Genomic DNA, 20,457 nt, shown 5'->3' on the forward strand with positions numbered 1-20,457 from the left:
TTTTGAATGTCGAATTCGAAATTTATTCAACAGTAAATTACAACTTTTCACCATCTTGCATAAACTCAATGACCATGACTTTGCAAATCTTTTGGGACACGCTTATAAATATTTTATATTGTTACGCAAGTTTTTGTTCAATAACGATTTACACAAACTATTACATCTTATTATCGCAAGCATTATTTTATAAATACTTTTCATCACAACCGCTTTATGTATGCACATTCCCTTAACAAATTGGCTTACAAGATTCATATTTGGTAATGATTTAAATGTTTCTCTAGCTACGCGCTACTGCGATGCCTTGTTATTTTGTACATTTCTTAGAAACAATAAAACGGCCTTACTTAAGACCTCGTTTTCAATTTTAGTCTATTATACTCTACGTGATTTACATATTTCGACATTAAATTCGAGTTTCACAATTTTTGCGATTTTACTTTCATTTGATGAGATGTTTCTATGACAATATTATGCACATGAGATTTCATTTTTGTGTCTTGATTATTCATGACCAAATTCAACTATTCAATACCCATTTGTGTGATACTTCCGTTTATCTTTTGAATGATACTTTCATAACTATCTTGTTCATGTTTGAGCATTTATGTAAACATGATTCTATACACTAATCTATAACATTTCATCTAATCTATTAACAGCCTATGTGTGGCTGTCTACAAGTTTTGGCGCTATTAGAAACCGATATTATAATGACGATTATATAAATGGTTTCCCAAAGAAACTCACCTCATTTCTCATATTGTTACATTTCAAGTAATCCTATCATAAATAGTTATAACCTCAAGTTTGCCCACATATGAAACTCATTGTACGCTATTACTCATTGTACACATATTAAATTCGAGTTTCACAATTTTTGCGATTTTACTTTCATTTGATGAGATGTTTCTATGACAATATTATGCACATGAGATTTCATTTTTGTGTCTTGATTATTCATGACCAAATTCAACTATTCAATACCCATTTGTGTGATACTTCCGTTTATCTTTTGAATGATACTTTCATAACTATCTTGTTCATGTTTGAGCATTTATGTAAACATGATTCTATACACTAATCTATAACATTTCATCTAATCTATTAACAGCCTATGTGTGGCTGTCTACAAGTTTTGGCGCTATTAGAAACCGATATTATAATGACGATTATATAAATGGTTTCCCAAAGAAACTCACCTCATTTCTCATATTGTTACATTTCAAGTAATCCTATCATAAATAGTTATAACCTCAAGTTTGCCCACATATGAAACTCATTGTACGCTATTACTAATTGTAACATTGTTTCCCTCGACCTCATGTACTCACCTTTCAGTCTTCTCATTTTTCACTCTTTGGATCCTTATTTCACTTATTGGATTTCACACTTACATCTACCAGAGTTCTTATTAGTAAAATTTCACTCATCAGATCTTATACTAATTTAGTGGCCGTCGAACCATGGATTTTAATGATTCACTTATTCCTTCACAATGAGGACATTTGACTTCAATTCTCGTCTCGTAATTGTCTACCCGGAATTTTTATTTATGCGAACATCTTCACTTATTTAAACCAAAATAGTTATTTTCATCTTGGTTATACTTTAAGATTTTAAATGTTTCATTTAAGTATTCCCTTTTTCCTACTTATTAAAAAGTCAATCCCGAAATTTTCAACCGTTAATACTGTTTTGTCAATATTGGTAAAATTCAACAAATTTATTTACATATCCATTTTAAATATTTCATATAAATATGCCTCTTAAACCACACAATTGACGAACCCTGTGAACCATACGACGATCTAAATAATTATGGGTGCACACTTAATTATCGAAATCCTCGTATGGAAGCCATAGTAAGTACACCTGTGTGCGATAACTCAGGTCCGAGGATGATAGCGAAAAAAAAAAGGTAGAAATGCAATTTATGATAAGGGCATGGTGGATACGCAGCTGGTACATCCTATATATAAGTGCCTTTATCATGTTTCTCATTTGTAGCGTTTTTCGAGTCATGCTAGGATTTGACGTTATTCTTTTGCTTAAAACTTGTTCATGAAATTATCTTGCTAAAGACAATATTCGTTAATAATGACTTTTTCCTTAAGTTTATTTTAATTTCGGGACGAAATTTCTAAAAAGTTGGGGATACTGTAACATTTCGATTTTTCGCATTTTATTTTAATAAATTGTATTTGCATTCGAATCCATATCCGTATTTATAAACCCGACTAAGCGATTTTAGCATTTCATTTGGTTAATAAATAGTTATATCGTATTGATCGATAAGCGTGAAGTTCGTTAGTTTGTCTTCTAGAGGATCGTTAATAAACCGTAAGGATTGGAATGGTCATTTTTGTTAAGAGTTCATATATTCCATTCAAGTTTTAAACTATTAATAAAGGTCTAGGGTCATTTAGGTAAATTCGCTAATATATATATAAACCTAAACCAAACCCTAGCCCCCATCTCTTTCTCTTATTTTCCGGTGCCGTTTTCCGGCGACCGGAATTGGCTCCGGCGAGTCCCAAAGCACCACCACTGACCTCCGACACCACCACTCTCCTTCTCCGGTAACCCCATCACCTCCGGCACCCTTTCATTTCCTTTCCCTCGTTTTTCCGGCAACAGTTTCGGTGGCTGCAGGCTACAGCGCTGGTTCAGGGCGGTAACTCTCAGCGATGCGGTCGCGTGGATATATTATTTGCTTGATTTCGAGTTCGTATGACCAAGTTATGAGCAAAACAAGAAAGGGTTCGTATTCCGGCTGTCGGGTCAGTTTTTCTGCTGACTGTTTGGTTTTCCGGCGACGGTGAAGGTGTTTTCCAGTGACGAAAATAGGTACAGATAGTGGAGTTCAACGAGACGGTCGCGTGGATATCCTATTTGCCTAAATCAGAGTTCGTTTGTTATGGTTTCGAGCTATTCGACTATTTCTGTTTGTAAGTATTTTAAAGGTTATAAAACTTATAAAAATTAATATTAAATATAAATAAACTTTTTCGTATTAAAACCGAACACCGTTATAACCTGTTTTCTCGGCTCGACTCGTTAAACTAATTTAATATATATATATATATATGTATGTATGTATATATCGTAAATATATAAATAACGAACATAACTTATTTAAACACCCGACACCATCTTTTGGGTAAAGTTGTTTACATAAAAGATGTACATTTTTCACATGATAAACGTAAGCTTTAAATCAAAATCTGTTAAGTTGGAGCTTTCGGTGGTCAAATCGATCCCGGCCCGTTAAGGGGCATTTTAGTCAATTTTGGAATAATTCGAATACTCTATCTTCTGGTTAGAACTAGATTTCGGACCAGAAGACTTTTATGTTCTTCATAATATCTTGAGTGTAGTGGTCAAAACCCGACTCGAGACTCGCAGTTCGGATTCTGAACAGTACCAGCTCGCTTAAATATTGTTTATTTCATAACTCAAGTTCTAGACATCCGTTAGACCTGTTTCCAGCGGCTACGTTCTCGTTTTTATTTGTATATTATTCCCTCAAAGTTTCAGGTTTATCTATTTTCTGACCAGTCAGCTCGCTTAACCACATCCTTAAATTTCTCGTTAACTTTATTATTTCAAGGTGAATACTTTCATACCCCTTTTTCCATCTTCCGTTTTGGGGTGACATTTCATACTTATCAAACTAAATGCTTTATTACTTGAACCTTAAACCCACAAACATGATTGTATACTTTACTTGAATAAATGCTTGATTTGGTGTTCTATGCTTACATGATTATGTGCTTATGTGTTTATCGCTTTTAGATGGTGGAACTATAAATCCTAGACCATTTGGCAACCCCTCCTGGCAAGGTGTCGTTAACGTAATGCAATTAACGATAACTATTAAATCATAAACTATTTGGCATCCCCTTATAGTTGGGTGTCGCTAACTTGTTTAGCGATAGCTATGTTTACAGCTTTTGGATGGTGGAACTATAAATCCTATACCATTTGGCAACCCCTCATGGCAAGGTGTCGTTAACGTAATGCAATTAACGATAACTATAAAATCCTAAACTATTTGGCATCCCCTTATAGTTGGGTGTCGCTAACTTGTTTAGCGATAACTATTTTATCCAAGTTTATAGCTTTTATTTATTGTTTTGTATACAAGTTTTGTGGCTTTTTATTACTATATATTTATATGCTCAAACTTATGAATTGCTCACCAACCTTTGTGTTGACAAACTTTATTTTATGAAATGTTACAGGTTTGATTTTTGTTGACTCGAGGACTTGACGAAAATGTTACCAAGACTATTAGGTTATTAGTTAAACGAACAGTATAATTGCTACTTGTATTCAGTTTGTTTGTGTGAACGGGATGTGTTGTTTATTGATTTGTTGAAATAAAATGAGTTGAATAAATATTGTCACTTTAAATAGTGTTTTGTGTATTTGGGCAATCGGTTGCACCCCGGCATGTTCCGCCGCCTTTGGTCGGGGTGTGACACATTGTTTCTATTTTGTGGAATGACTTTGTAATCCGTTACCATGAATATATGTGCCTTCCAACTTCAACAGAGCGCACTTACTGAAGTGGTCTGATAGGCACCACATTTTATCGGATTGGGTGACTGAAGTGCAAGTGCTAACTGTCATCAGTTTATTTTACACTCATTAATAATGCAATTCATAGTTTGTTTGGCATACTTCATTGGTTGTATGCTCCAAAACTGTAATTATCTGTAGAAGCTTATGATATGGAAGATAGTCAACAAATGCATGTTGGTGGTGAGAATAAAGTTGATATGGAGATTGAACAAGTAGTATGCAGTTGATGCTCAATTTGCATGCTTCGTAAGGATATGTTTGTTCACTCATTGTTCTTAGCTTCATGTATCTTTGTTTGGTTTAATGTGTTGTTTAGTCATATGACTGTAACATATCATAATTATATAAAAGTGAGTGGAGTTTTACTTTTGTTTCTTGACCGATGTGGGATGCTAGACTTATTTATAAAGACAATGCGTTTTGGTTTTACTTTTCTGTTATGTAGGACTTATTGAAAATAATTTTAAAATTGTAAAATGAGTAAATAGAGAAACAATTTACCGGTTCAAGAATACAACAAAGGTGAAATGGTTGCCTGACATTTAGTAAACATAGTGTATACAAGATTAAAAATATGAATTATAAAAAAGATTACTAACTAAAAATATTTTAGTTTTGATAACCTTGGACACAAAACATTAAACCTCTGAATAATAAATAATAACTATTTAGACTTAACATCGATATACCTAAGACTTAATAATCGCCTCTAAACTTCTAGAATCATTTAAATTATTTATTTGTTATTTCTAAGATCTAAATCTAAATTATCCGTAAAAATATATAGTTATTTTAACATATACACGGTGTCCGCATAATTCATGTGTTCATCACAACAATAAAAGCTTGATAATGAGCTAAGCTCAGCCGAGCAAAAGCTAACTCGAGGTCGACTCAAACTATACAAAACATCACGAAATCATTGATAAACGAATAGAAACCGAGTACCATACTGTAAGCTGTTGCCGCCGCTGCATCGCGCGGGCACACTTACTAGTAAATGTTTATTAGCGTACTTGTAATATAAAATTACAACACTTGAAACTAAAAATTACTCTACTTATAATATATAATTACTCTACTTGAAATTGAAAATTACTCTAGTTGTAATAAAATTATGTTGCTTGAAATTGAAATTACTATAGTTTTATGTTTACTCACAATAACAATAACAATAACATAATTACTCTACTTATGACAAAAAATACTCTAGTTATATGTCTAGGTCATAGTATCCAATTATATATAGTTACTCTATTTAGGAAAATAATTACTCTAGTTATCTTTTTAAAACCTTTGAAGTGTAATAACCAACAACATATCATAGTCTGTTTTTTGAATTTTTGACAGTTTTAAAAATCTCAGTTGGAAGCTTCAAATCATCAATTAATTTCCATTTGCAAAAAGGCTTTAGTTGCTCAATTAGTTCAATTCACAAGCTTCAATTAATGGATTAGTACAATTTGCAAGCATCAATTCGTCTCCATCGTGAACTTTTGTTCATGAAATTAATTTCTTTAATTGATCGATTGATTATTTATTTATAGTTGATTGGTTGATTTGGTATTTAGAAATAATCGATTAGGTAATTTATATATGATCGATTGCTTTGAAAACTTTAATTGATCGATATGTTTGAAACTGGAGCATGAAAGAAAGGAAACAATTTAATTACAAAATGCCACCGTCAAAAATTTGTAAACCCTTATGTTCGCATGTTTTGTATAATATATTTATTTGTATTTGATCCACACTCGTTAGATAATATGATGTATTTCTAGAAAGAATAGTTTTGCTTATATTATTTAGTTTTGACCCTTTAACGTGGTTTATTTTAACTATGATTAACTGTCACTATCCAATTTTTTTTAAACGAAGTTTACATAAAATATTAAAATTATAGCCGTTATGAACTATCATTCATCGCAAAGTGTGTGTAAATTGTAATGGCTCCAAATTTTAGTAAACTTAATGCACTACAAATTGGATAAATAAAGTTAAATCATAGTTACACAAAGTACAGTAAATGCATAAAAAAACATCTTCATTGCCCCAAAGTTGAAAATTTGAAATTAACATGGCGTAGCATACGACACTAACCAAAATTGGCTGCCATAGCAAACCTAAAAACGTAAACGAAATTGTTCGGAACAATAGTTAATGACCAAAATGATTTATGTAAACAACACCAAAGTTACATTAAACATCAACTCAGTGCATTAGATCAACTATATTATCCTTATTACAAGCCAACCGTGTCAGCTCGTAGTTTGTACAACTGTAATTTCTCTCTGTATAATCAATCGTGCACTTTAACATAAGACCCACTTACCTGATACTTTTGCCCACTACTTCAAAGTCCAAACAATGGTGCGTTTAAAAGCTTTTGCCTTGATAGGTTCAAATAGTTTTGTGACATTTGGTGTTAGTGGATCTTTACATCTTTCAACGACTTTGAATACATTGAATTCCATTAAATCCCCTACGAAACTATAATGCTAATATTATTGGTTTATCCCTTTCTTTCTTTTCATCGACCAATTAAATAAAGTTAGGCTATCTGGGTAACTCAATAGTAAAAGGTGACCCCATATGCTTGTGACCGCAGACACCGTAGCCAAGCCCACCATCTCCTTATCTGAGAATACTTGTCGCCTGAATGCCCACTACGGTAAAACCCGGTTGAAATCAGATTCAAATTTAAGACCTTACATGTCAAGCCCAGGTCGTCACTTCCCATCCAACACTACTTGAGTTAAAGCTCATTATCTAGTTTTACATTTAGAATACCACTGATATAATATAGCAGAATTCCATAATATGTTTTCTTGACATTTTCCCTTCTATTGGGATTGGGGTTAATGTCAAGAACGAAGTAATATAGCTCACAAAAATGTAAAACACATAAAATAGATATTGAATAACTTTCAATATATATAACTCAAAACCCCCTATTACACATAACTTGTATACCTCGATAAATCCTAACTTGGTTGCTTCTATTTATAATATTAACTCTAACTTAGCTAACAAGAAACCTAATAACCCTAACTTGGTCATTAAGCAACCTATTAATAACCTCCTTTTGTTCTTGGGTTTGGCCATATTCTTAAGCCAAACAACAATTGAGTCAACAATCACCCCCACTCCCCAAATTGTTGTACCCGAGTCACCCCCTAATTTTCGACTTGAACTAGACGGGTCTTCAACTTCACGCTCGTCATACTTTTCTTTATTCTCCTGAGACATCTCTTGTTCTCTTTCAATGTTCTTTGGGCTCCACTTAGCTTGAACAAACATTTGCTTCTTTTGATCCTTACACGTCTTTCCTTGGGCTTGAATCTCTTCCTTGACTGCGCTTTTTAGTTTGAACACTCTTCTCTGGACTTTGAATTTTGGAACTTGGATCATTGATTGGAATCTGACTCATACTCGGCTTGTCTTCTTTCAATCCAATGCTTTAAACATCCCGACCTACAAATTCTTCATTCCAAAGCTAACTCGTTTACCTAGACTTGCTATATTGAGGCTAATCGTGTACAATCGGTTATTGGTCCTTGTTACCTTCATCAAAAGCTTACCTGTATAATCATTAATGGTTAGAAAATCATACTTCATGTGAATGCCGCATCTACATTCCGTTTCTTGACTAAGACTTATGATATTTTATTGTAAGCTCGGGATGTAATAGATATCGGTTAATAGGTGTTGCCCCGCTATCTTTCTTTCAATTAAAACGACCCCTTTCCTCTAATATCAATACAAGATTCTTCTCCGAATTTCACCTTTCTTGTGACTCGTTTATTAAGTTCATAGAATACACTTTATTACCCATCGTGTGATTCGGTGCTCCTTTATTAAGATACCAAGCATCTTTCTCCATCGCCATGGTTTCAAAACGCTTTAGAATCACACCATCTTTATTGAAAAAAACGTTTCTTGACCACTTCTTAGTTGGATCCAAATTCTCGGTTATGTTCAGATGCGCTTCTTCCTTTTTCTCCACTTTCTTCATACGTTATTGGCACATATACATAAAATGACCGAATTTATCACAACGGTGACTCTGAACATGTGATCTATCCTTTGTTCCCTTTTGAAGATCATTCTTTGACCTGTTTGACTTGTCCCACGATCTTGACCATCTCGGTTTTCACAACCATCTTGGTCCCCATAGTCGCGCTCTTTGCCTTGCCCTTTATACGTATTCCAGTTTTGGTAAAAGGCTCATTTCTAGAAAACATTAAGTTACCTTGGTTTTCGGTTTGGGTCTCCTCGTCTCGTATACGCTCCCCGTATGCCTTTGGACGTCCCACAACATCATCAAACCCTATAGTTTTCAAATCAATTGGTTGTTCAATCGAGGTTACTGTAACATCCGACGTTTTTAAATAATAGAATAATAAATTATTGATGGTAGGCTTAAAATAGATGGACTAAGATTAAAACATGGACTTAGGGAGATTATGTGCCTAAGGTCCATGGACTTAGGGTATAAAATACCCTTAAAACCCTACATCTCATTCATTTTCCATCCGTTCCTCATCTTAGCCTACACACTCAAAAACACACACTTAAGCCAAGCGCCCTCTACAACATTCAAGAGCTCAAACCGAGATTGTAGGAAGGTAAAGATGATTTATCTTAGCTGTATTAACCAAATTATATCCGACACGCAGCTCCGGGAGGCCGTTTTGGCTGTTCGAATCTAGATCTAGTGAAAATCGGGTGTTTATTGGATAAAAAAACGCGATTAAGGGTCACCTTAGTTCGGTTCTAGACCACCCGAAGCTTCCTGGGTAAAAAACAATGATATTCCGGCCATACGCGACGGCCAACAACGGCTGACGGCGCCGAAATCGCGAAAAAAACCCTAAAAACGCGAAGAAGATTACCAGAACTGCACTTAACGAGCGGATATGCCATTTTGTAGAGGATATGGCATATATGGCATATATGGAACAACCATATACGACATACATGGGTGGAACCATATCCGACGTATATGGAAGCCTGTATACTGCGTATGTGTGAGGGTTGTATCCGGTGGATTAGAGGAAGTGATATCCAGCCTAGGTGTAAGAAAGTATGTATACGTCGCATATGTTGGACAACATATACGACGTACATGTTGGATAACATATACGAGACATTTGTTGGACATATGTGGCACATATGCTATACAACATATACGACGCATATGCAGACTTATACGTTGGAAGACTTATACACTAGAAACATATACTCGGTTTGAACTTCAGTTTTCTGATGAGGTTTTTAGTAAAAATTATTAATGTAAATAAAATTTTTCCAAGCTGACCTTGGACCTCAGCCAGGGGCTCTGCCCCTTGGAACCTGCTAGGGATTACCTCCCCTAGAACCCCACTGCCAGGGGCGCTACCCCCAGACCCTTGTTAGCTAGGGGTTTCATTAACCTATAAATATGATATAATTAGTAGTAGTTAAATGATGCTTGTTAATTACTACACAGTTAGTCATCCCCAGCTGACAAGAGGTGTGACCATAAACTCAGAAAGGAATAAGAAACTGGTGACTTACTAGCCCCGTTTCTCTACTATGTTTTTCGGGGCTGTGTGCATACTTCTATGTGCTTAGTTAATACACTTACCTTAAGTGGAAAGTTTATGTTGTTTGAATGTTTATGAATGATAATTGAATGATATAGGAAGAGTTAAGAGTATGTACATAGATGTATATGAATATATATATATATATATATATATATATATAAAACTACAAGTATGTATGGTATGTATGGTTATATGCTTAAAGGGTTGCAGACCCTAATAATATCTTCGAAGGTTAAAGGGTTGCAGACCCTAATAATATCTATGAAGGTTAAAGGGTTGCATACCCTATTAATACATGAGAATGTTACAAGGTTGCAGACTCTAATAATATATGCGAAGGTTATAGGGCTAAATGCTCTTTAAAACATATAGATATTTATTTATGTAATGTACAAGTTAAAAGAAAGAAAATATGTAAGTATGTATGTATGTATGCATGTATGGAAGAAAGGTAAACTAGTTAAGTATGTAATATGTATCTTCGAATACGTATATATGTAAGTATGTGAATGTGATGTATGTTGTCTGATTAACTAGAACTCACTCAGCGTAGCAGACTTTTAGTATGCGCGCAGGTAAATAGAGTGAGACACCGGACTTGAGGAGCACATATGGTTGAAGAATAAAGAAGCTGACATTTGAAGATTTGAATTTATGTGTTTTATAATGTTTGAACTTTAAAGACATGTTTAAGTTTTAAATGTTTATGTATGAATGATTGATGTTTTAAGTATTCCGTGAAAGTTTTAATTCACTATAATATTTAGAACTGTGTTTATGAGTAAATCCAATGCCAATGTAGGGCACCAGGACCGGGGCATTACAACTACCATATGAATAAACCATTTTGGTAACCCATTTGGAAACTTATTCACTAACTGTGAATATTTGACCGTAGACGCTTGTGATTCGAGCTTAGAGGAGTCTCCCAGTGTAAGGCCCCGTTCCCGGTAGCCCTACTTTAGCATCGGATTTACTCATAAACACAGTTCTTGCAATCAGAGTTAATTAAAACTTTCGCGGAAACGTTTACTTGAAGCATTCGTTACAAAACATTCAATTTCTTCTTTGATACCATAAAACAAATCATTATATTTAAAACATCTTTTCTTCCATCTTCAGATGTCAGCCGTTCAATCCATGCCATGTGTCATCCTCATACCTTCTCGATAAACATATATACCTGCGTGCATACTAAAAGTCAGCTACGCTGAGTGAGTTCTAGTTAATCAAGCAACTTATCATACAACCAATACATGCATTATATACGTATCCGAAGACACATAGTCCACTATCTAACATGCTCACCTTACCACTTAACCTCTTATTTACCCCTACAGCTTAGCCACTTTAATAACGAATAATGTTATGCCACTTTGCCACTTTAATAACGAATAACGTTATGCCACTTTGCCACTTTAATAACGAAGTCACGCATAGGCTTACCCGACCACGTACTATCGTCATGCCACTAACACCCTTACTAGACCCCTATCCACTTCTATCACACTCTACTTCTACTTTCCTATCAGTACATTATTTACATACTAAACAAGTCACATCATAGCATTCAAACACACTAATAACCACTTGGCAATCACTATCCTTGGTGATACGTGCAATATCCGAAGATCGTTCACGTACCAACAAGAATTATATATTAGCTACCTCGTATATCATCTATAGCATACACTTACCACTTAAGGTAAGTGTATTCACACTTCACATCGAGTATGCACACAGCCCCGAAAAACACAACAAGGAAAATGGGGCTAGAAACTCACCTGAACTCGGTTACTTCTTCTGCTAACGGTTACTCCTTCTCGAGCTGTGCGCGTCTAACTGTTTAATAATTACAGTATTAAGTACCGCTCTAGTCATCTCATTGCTACTTAATTAGTCTCACACGTCTAGGCTGTTTTACTTCATTATATCATTACCTGGTTAGTTAATCATTACTCGTTAACCTTTAAAGGTATCTTTCATAAATTTCCAAACTCCAAGGGCTGTTATGTAATTATATAATTCTTTTCTAAGTCCAGGGACCATTCTGTCTTTATATTAAACTCCTAGTTCGTTACTTTGCCCTTAACGAATTGGCTAACGAATCACCCTCTGATTCGCTAAGCTCCCATAACGAACTAGCTAACGAATCACCCTCTGATTCGCTAAGCTCCCATAACGAACTAGCTAACGAATCACCCTCTGATTCGCTAAGCTCTCATAACGAACTAGCTAAAGAATCACCCATAACGAATCACCCATAGTTCTTATCCAGACTTTGACTCAAGGGTCAAAGTCAAAATCGTCAAGAACAGCAAATAGTCAACAGATCTTAGATCTGCAATTAAACCTTCCTTTCTTAATCAAATATCACGATTTTGGTATCAACGGAATCGTCTGACCAGCGCCTACAAACCCCAACCATCAAATCGGCCTAACATCAATGTTTAAGGGGCGCGATTTAGGCATATAGGTTACGGGTTCTTTTAGGTTAACAATTAACCTATCAAATGTTAATCAATTCCAGTAATATTTGTTGTTTTGGGTTCGTTTATAACAAACTAACACAGATCTATGATTTCCCAAATCAAACCGAACCTATACGAACGATTTCTAACTATAAACGTACCTTGAACGAGTTGAACTACGAACACGGTTAAGCATTGATGTTGTTTTAGTCCGTCACGACGTTCCAGCACCAACAAGCTTGGGTTTTCGCCTTCGGATCTTGGTTCGGGTTATAAGATGGTGTGGTGTGTGTTTTGGTGGTGTATGGAATATGTGAGAATAAGGATTAAACGGTGATTAATGGTATTTATATTTAGGGATCATGGGCTTAAGCCCATGGACTCTCCTTCCTTCTTTCATAACCCAAGTCCATAACCCATATCCATTATCCAACACTAGCCCGACCCATACCAACTCCTACTCTATTTATTTATTTCCCGATAACCCGAGTAAACTTTTCCTCTATTATTAAGTAATATAATTAATATTATTTTGAAAATTTCGGGATGTTACACCCAGTAACTTGCTTGTGAAGTCATCAACAGAACTCAAATCCCTCTTTAAGACATCGAGCTCCGATAATAGGGTTTGGAGTCTTGCTTCCCGTACCCGTTCAGCGCCTAGATGTCAGGTCTTTATTGCTTCCCACATCTCTTTAGCCGAACGAAGATTTCCAACTTGCAAAACCTGCTCTTCGTGTATCGATTAATATTGCAATCGCCATATTATCTTTCTTTGAATCCACCCCCATTCCTGCTTCAATGGCATCCCACAGGCCATAAACATTAAAAATAGCTTGTATCTGCATCGCCCAAATCGTATAATTTACCAAAGTCAACATCGGACATTGGAGCGTCGTTAAGTTACTAAAAGCACTACCCTTCGCATGTTCAAATTTATCGCCCATGCTTGACTAAAAAAAATAAAACTTTGGTAAAAAAAACCAAGCAATAGTGGTTAAACACTTAAACCAACTTGTTTAGACCATTCACATTCACAAACCAACACAACCCAATCTTTGTTATAAAACTAATTTTTCACTCTTCCACCTACCTAACAAAACCAAACCAAACCAAACTTTCCACACTCGTTAACAACCCAAACTTCACTATTTTGTATTAATTAAATATACTTTCTAATCATTTTTTATTAAAAGTGTCTAGAAATATAAATATAATTTTTTATTTAAAAATAAACAATATATATTTATTCTAAAAATATCTAAAAAAAATTATATTCAACAAACATCTTAAGCAAGATGATTTTTTTGCATGGCATCTAAATAAGCCATTTGCATACGATGCCACGTGGATGCCATGAGCAATTTTCTATTTTTGTTAAATCAATCATTATGTTATATTTAAAATTCCAATAAATTAGTTATAGAAATATTCTAGATGAATAAATATACATATATATTTTGTTAAATATTCTAATACTATGTTATAAGTTAACCTTTGAATATCTATACATACTATTAAAGCAAGTAGCAATTTCCACATGTCATCATTCTAGGGTGTCCACATAGGATGCCACCTCAACTCCATGTCACCCATTTTCTTTCTTAAGCATGCCAACTCAGCAATTAAAATATATTTAACCCATTAACCCATTTAAGCTTATTTTCTTGCGGGTCTTGGATATCCATTCAACCCAGTAACCTATATTTAAACCATAACATTTCTTAATTTTTTAGCATCAACATTTTCTTTCTTTCACCTATTAATATATTCCGGCGAATATCATTCAACATTTGTATCAATTTTCCGGTAAGTTTGTATTTTATAATAAACTTCCTACTGTTTATCTATTTTTCCGGCAACCTTTTTTTCCGGTTATTGTTCTGCTAAATTTTTATGTTTATTCTCATTGTTAACTGATTTTATTAAAATCAGTTTAGGTTGTAAATCATAAACGGCCATAAAGGTGATATGTGGATGTTTTACGTTTTTCCGGTAAGTATTTCCGGCAAGATTTTCCGTTAAATTTTTTTCGGCTATGTTTTATACCTATAACAATGGTTATTTTACATTATTTCAGGTTATTTACCCGTTTAATTTGCTGAGGATTTCATTTTAGTTTGTTAATCAAAATCTTATATTCCATTGTTACGTTTTTCCGGTAAGTATTTCCGGTAAGTTTTTTCGTTAACATTTTCCGTATATCAATATTAATATTCTTTTTTATTATTTCAGGTAACATTTTCCGGTGAGTGTCATAGCTTATACAATCTTTTTTCCGGTAACATCTTTAAATTTCGTTGTTAACACCTTTAAAATTTTCCTGTTATTAGTTATAATTAAAATAATCCATAATATCAATATTAATATTCTTTTTTATTATTTCACGTAATTGCCGACTCATATAATTTAATTTCACCGAATGATTATGAGTTTATAGTATGTATAGATTTTAATTTTAATGTTGATGTATATTTTATTTTGTTAATTTGTTAATATTCATGTATATTCATCTTATTGTATTTACAAAAAATACAATACCGTTGTATATCGGAGATCCGAGATAAGTTTGATCAATATTTTTTTCCGGCGTGTTGTAATCTATTCGATATGAATTATCTCATTAATACCATTTATTTTGTTTGACTTTCATTATTGTTTTAAATAACTTCATTAACATAAATATTGTAATTTAATTATCCCATTAAAACATTTATATTCTTTGACTTTCCTTAATTTATAAACAAACCGATTTTAAAGTTAATTTGAATTATTTCAAATTAATTATTTTATAGTCAACGTGAATATTAATTAATTATTTTTATAATAACAATAAATTAGTTAAAATGTTTTATTGTTAGTTCAAATATTATATGAATTATCTCATTAATACCATTTATTTTGTTTGACTTTTCTTATTGTTTTAAATAGCTTCATTAACATAAATATTGTAATTTAATTATCTCATTAAAACATTTTATATTCTTTGACTTACCTTAATTTATAAACAAACCGATTTTAAAGTATATTTGAATTATTTCAAATTAATTATTTTATAGTCAACGTGAATATAAATTAATTATTTTTATAATAACAATAAATTAATTAAAATGTTATATTGTTAGTTCAAATATTAAAGTTTAAACGTTAATATTAAAGAATAATTAAATAAGGAAATATATAACTCATTATACGAATTAAGGTAATTCGTTTGAATATTAAATTTAAATACATTAAATTAATTACTTCTTGGTAATTAAGGTAATCCATATATTTTGAATAATAAATTTAAATTCGTTTGAATTAAGGTAATCCATATATTTTTTGTATATAACCATACTTCTTGGTACAAATTACAAATTAATTACTTTAGAGTCAAAGTGAATATTAATTAATTATTTTTATAATAACAATAAATTTTTTTGTATATAATCATACTTCGTGGTACAAATTACCAATTACAAGTTGATTACTTTATACTTAACGTTAATATTAATTAATTATTTTTATTATAATAATATTTTTTTTGGTTTATAATCATACTTCGTGGTACAAATTACAAATTTTTTGTTACAAATGTTATACCGTTACTTCAAATATTAATTTTAAAACGTTATTATTAAAGTAAATAAGTAAATTTAGATAAGTCGTTTGAAAATAAGTAAATATGTAAATATTTAGTCGAATTATGGTAAGTTGTTTGAAAATATTAAATTTAATTCGAAAAATAAGTATCCATATATTTTTGGTATATGTTGACTAAAATAATTTAAAAACTATTATTCTTATATTTATTTTTGGTATAAGTTAATTTGAAAATTTTAATCATAAATTTAGATAATAATAAATATATTAAAAATTACTTAAAAAATATTAATATTAACGAAAGGTTTCACTTGTCGAGTCCCATTAACACATTTTATATACCTTGACTTTCCATAATTTATAAACAAACCGATTTTAAAGTTAATTTGAATTATTTGAAATTAATTACTTGATAGTCAACGTGAACATCTTAATTTGGTATTCGAAAATTTAAAATTAAACGAGATTGAAGAGTGTTAATTTGGTATTTGAAAATTTTCCTAAAAATATTACCTTGATTTGCAATTACAAATTTATTATCTAAAAAAATTATACTTTACAAGGCTGTTACCTTATAGAATTACAAGTTAGCGTTCATACTATTACAAATTCAAATTTATCTTTAAATATTTATAAAGTACTACTTCGTAAAAGAAATTCATGAAACAGATTAAGGTTACAACATCAATTATTCTATTTATATATAAGTAAAAGTTTGTTATCATTTCTATTTATATTATATTTTACATAAATAAGTAAAATATTGAATAAGATAATATAGTTTGATATTCACCGGTTATGCAAAACCGAACATTAATGAATTTTACCATTTCATAATTGAGGCTGATAAACTTTTAAATTTGTGTAATACTATCCATAATTATAAACCATTTAATAATTTATCAAAATTCATTCCTTAATTAAAAAGGATTTTTTAAGCATTTCTAAATATTTAAAGTTATTATGATTTTAATATCACCTTCAACTAAACCTATTAATATATTTATTCCTAAATTTCAAAAACAATATATATATATATAACTGAATATAAAAATCCGATTTTCACTATTTATATGAAATTTACAAAAATATATTATACAGTTTGACTTTCAGCATTTGTTAAAAAACCGAATTTAAATAAAGTAACGATTTGACTGAATTTTACCCTTTATATTAAATTGTTATACATAATATTTACATATAGACAACCATAATTCACGTTCCTATTTTGAGTAATTTTTTTCAACCATTTTTTTTAATATTATCTTTTATGATAAATTCATTTCATATTTTTTTCACTATTCATGCCTTAATTAAAAATTTTAGTTTTAATAACCATTTGTATATATTTTAAGTTATTATGAATTTAATGTCAATTTCAAATAAATCCCTTAATATATATTTATTCCTAAATGAGAATAATAAAAACTATTTATTTAAACCATTTTAAAATACGAATTTTTTACCACATATATTAAATTTACAAAAATAGGTTAAATAGTTAGACTTTGGCTAAACTGTCAGAAACCGAATTTTAACAGGTTAACAACTTGAATATTTTTATTAATATGAGTTGACTTTAATTTTGGTAAATGTGTACGTTATTATAATTTTAATAATAATAATTATTAATAATTTAATTTCAAATAATGCACTTATCGTTTAATTAATATTCATGATGTAATACCTCATAATTCATCTAAAATAATCCGTTCTTATAAATATAACATTTACAATTCATTTAAATTCAGAACAAATATGTATATTTTACGTTTTCTATAATTCCCGCTCATGTATTACACGGGTCACTCTTTAATTCAAAAGTGGATTTTTTTAAGATGAAAATTTACTAACTATATATATATATATATATATATATATATATATTCCAATTCGACATTTTATAGAAAGAATTCAAATTTGCAGCAACCAAACAAGTCTAAGAGACTTACAATACACAGTTGATCATTTATTTCAAATTTCATAGATAGTCATCAACCATTTCAAATTACATTATCTATAAATGGGTAAAAAAATATAGTTACAAAGGAAACATATTAAATGGGTACATATCGAAAGAAACATAAAGCTAAAGAGCACAATCTATTAAAACAATATAAGATTATTATTATATGTATTCAATGATTATTTAACACAATTTATCTACAAAATAGTTATAAAGAATTGAATAAGAAAGCATTTTTATATTTCATGAATGATATATATTATGAATCAACTATATGTTAACTACACTTGAATGAAACTTAATATGTTATTGAATATTGATTAAGATTTCATTTTAAAGATCAATTAATTATTGTATTATGAAAAACTAAATTCAGATTTTTGATTGTCATAACAATTTGTTTTGTAACATAATTATATAATATACTTATAAAAATAAATGTCTTATATATTGTTCATCTTTTAACACATTTTAACATTGATGTGTAATAAATGTTTTAAATTGATATGTAAATAAACACGGACACAATTTTAGAGTAATAAACATTACGGTTATTGGTGTGTAATAAATGTCTTACAGAGAGTTCATCTTTTGAATCAACATTGAGATAGTAGTTTTGTTGAATCAACATTGTAAAATTATTTTAGTGATTTGGAGACTAATTTCCTTTTTTTGCTTATTATTGTACTAATGGTATAAGTTATAAAATAATTTAACTTTTATTATCTTTGTTATTTTTTGTATGTTTTTATATATGATTCAATAAGTTATAATATCTTATAATTCATGTAAAATTATCATTTGTTTTCAAGTACAACAATTATATTTAATTAAATTTATATGATGTTACATATATATTATGATTTTAAATATGTTCCACCGTGTGTAACACGGGTACTAATCTAGTGTTTAAATATAATATCTTGACATTTCTTCTAAAAATTAATAACAACATTTTGACTTTTAAATTTATATAACTTATGCATATAATTATTCTAATAATTATTATAAAATTAAATTTTTTTTCATTTTTTCAAATTTTATAAAAATAACTAACTATCTATATACAATAATATATGACACATGCAAAATTTATACACATAATTATTGTTTTAACCAATGTTGCAAAAGTTGCTAGGCGGACCTAGGCGGTCGACTAGGGAGTTGGGTGTACTCGGAGTACTTGGAGAGTACTTAGGAAGTACTCGGACATGGTCAATATAAAGGAAATTAATTTTTGGATATTATATATATATGTTAAATATCATAATTTTACTAATATTTATTATAAAATAGATGAATATTAATATAAATAAACGAAATACATTTTTAAAATAATAAAATATTCTAAAAGTTACTAATCATTAATTAAAAAAATTATATTTGTTCTTTAATATTATTGAAATACGAATTATGTTTTAATTTTTTGAATCACAATCGGTCCAAGTTCACCGATAAGATGTGGTTATGGCTGAGGTTAACCACATTTAACCAATTTTTAGTAACTAGGCAGATTTACAGAAACTCGCCTTTTAGATATACCTTATAGCCTTGTAATCCTAATTTTACAATATTGGTTTTAACAATAATTTTATAAAGTTTTACAAAAATAAGGAAGTCTATACTTCAAATAATTATTGCTTTAACATATTGTATCACAATTTGAATTTTTTAAACTTCATATCATATCGGTTACGTATGAATAGTTAAAATAATCAAAATTGTAACGTATTTTCAAATTTATCAACATGAATTCTAATTTTGAAAATTCAAAGATTTGTTTTCTTTACTAACCGCGTCTCTTTCTAAAATTTTAGTAAATCAAATTAATTCAAATTATTACCATTTGGAACATAATATCTCATTTATGTTAATCTATATAACTTTCAAAAGAAATTAATGTATAGAATGCATTCATATCTTATAGATTCAGAGGTTGAATCCTAATTACATGTGGAGCTTTTTAACTTTTAAATTTTCTTAACCTATGTATATAATTATATATTCTTCTAATTATTATGAAATTAAAGCTTTTTCTATTTTTACAAAGTTTTACAAAAATAAAAAATTATCTATCGACTATATAAGATACAAAGATGCATTTATCACACCGTTTCCATTATTTGCGTCTAAAGTTACTTTATGCAACAAATGTAAGTTCTTCACCCAATATTTATTTATTTAATATATAATTGCAATTCAATTTTATGTATAAAAATGATGCTGTGTAGTTCTTTTGTTAGTTTAGAGT

Source organism: Bidens hawaiensis, unplaced genomic scaffold (genome assembly GCF_021521415.1).
Source record: "Bidens hawaiensis isolate Kalapana, Puna unplaced genomic scaffold, B.hawaiensis_p1.1 tig00005181_1, whole genome shotgun sequence".
NCBI classification, from domain to species: domain Eukaryota; kingdom Viridiplantae; phylum Streptophyta; class Magnoliopsida; order Asterales; family Asteraceae; genus Bidens; species Bidens hawaiensis.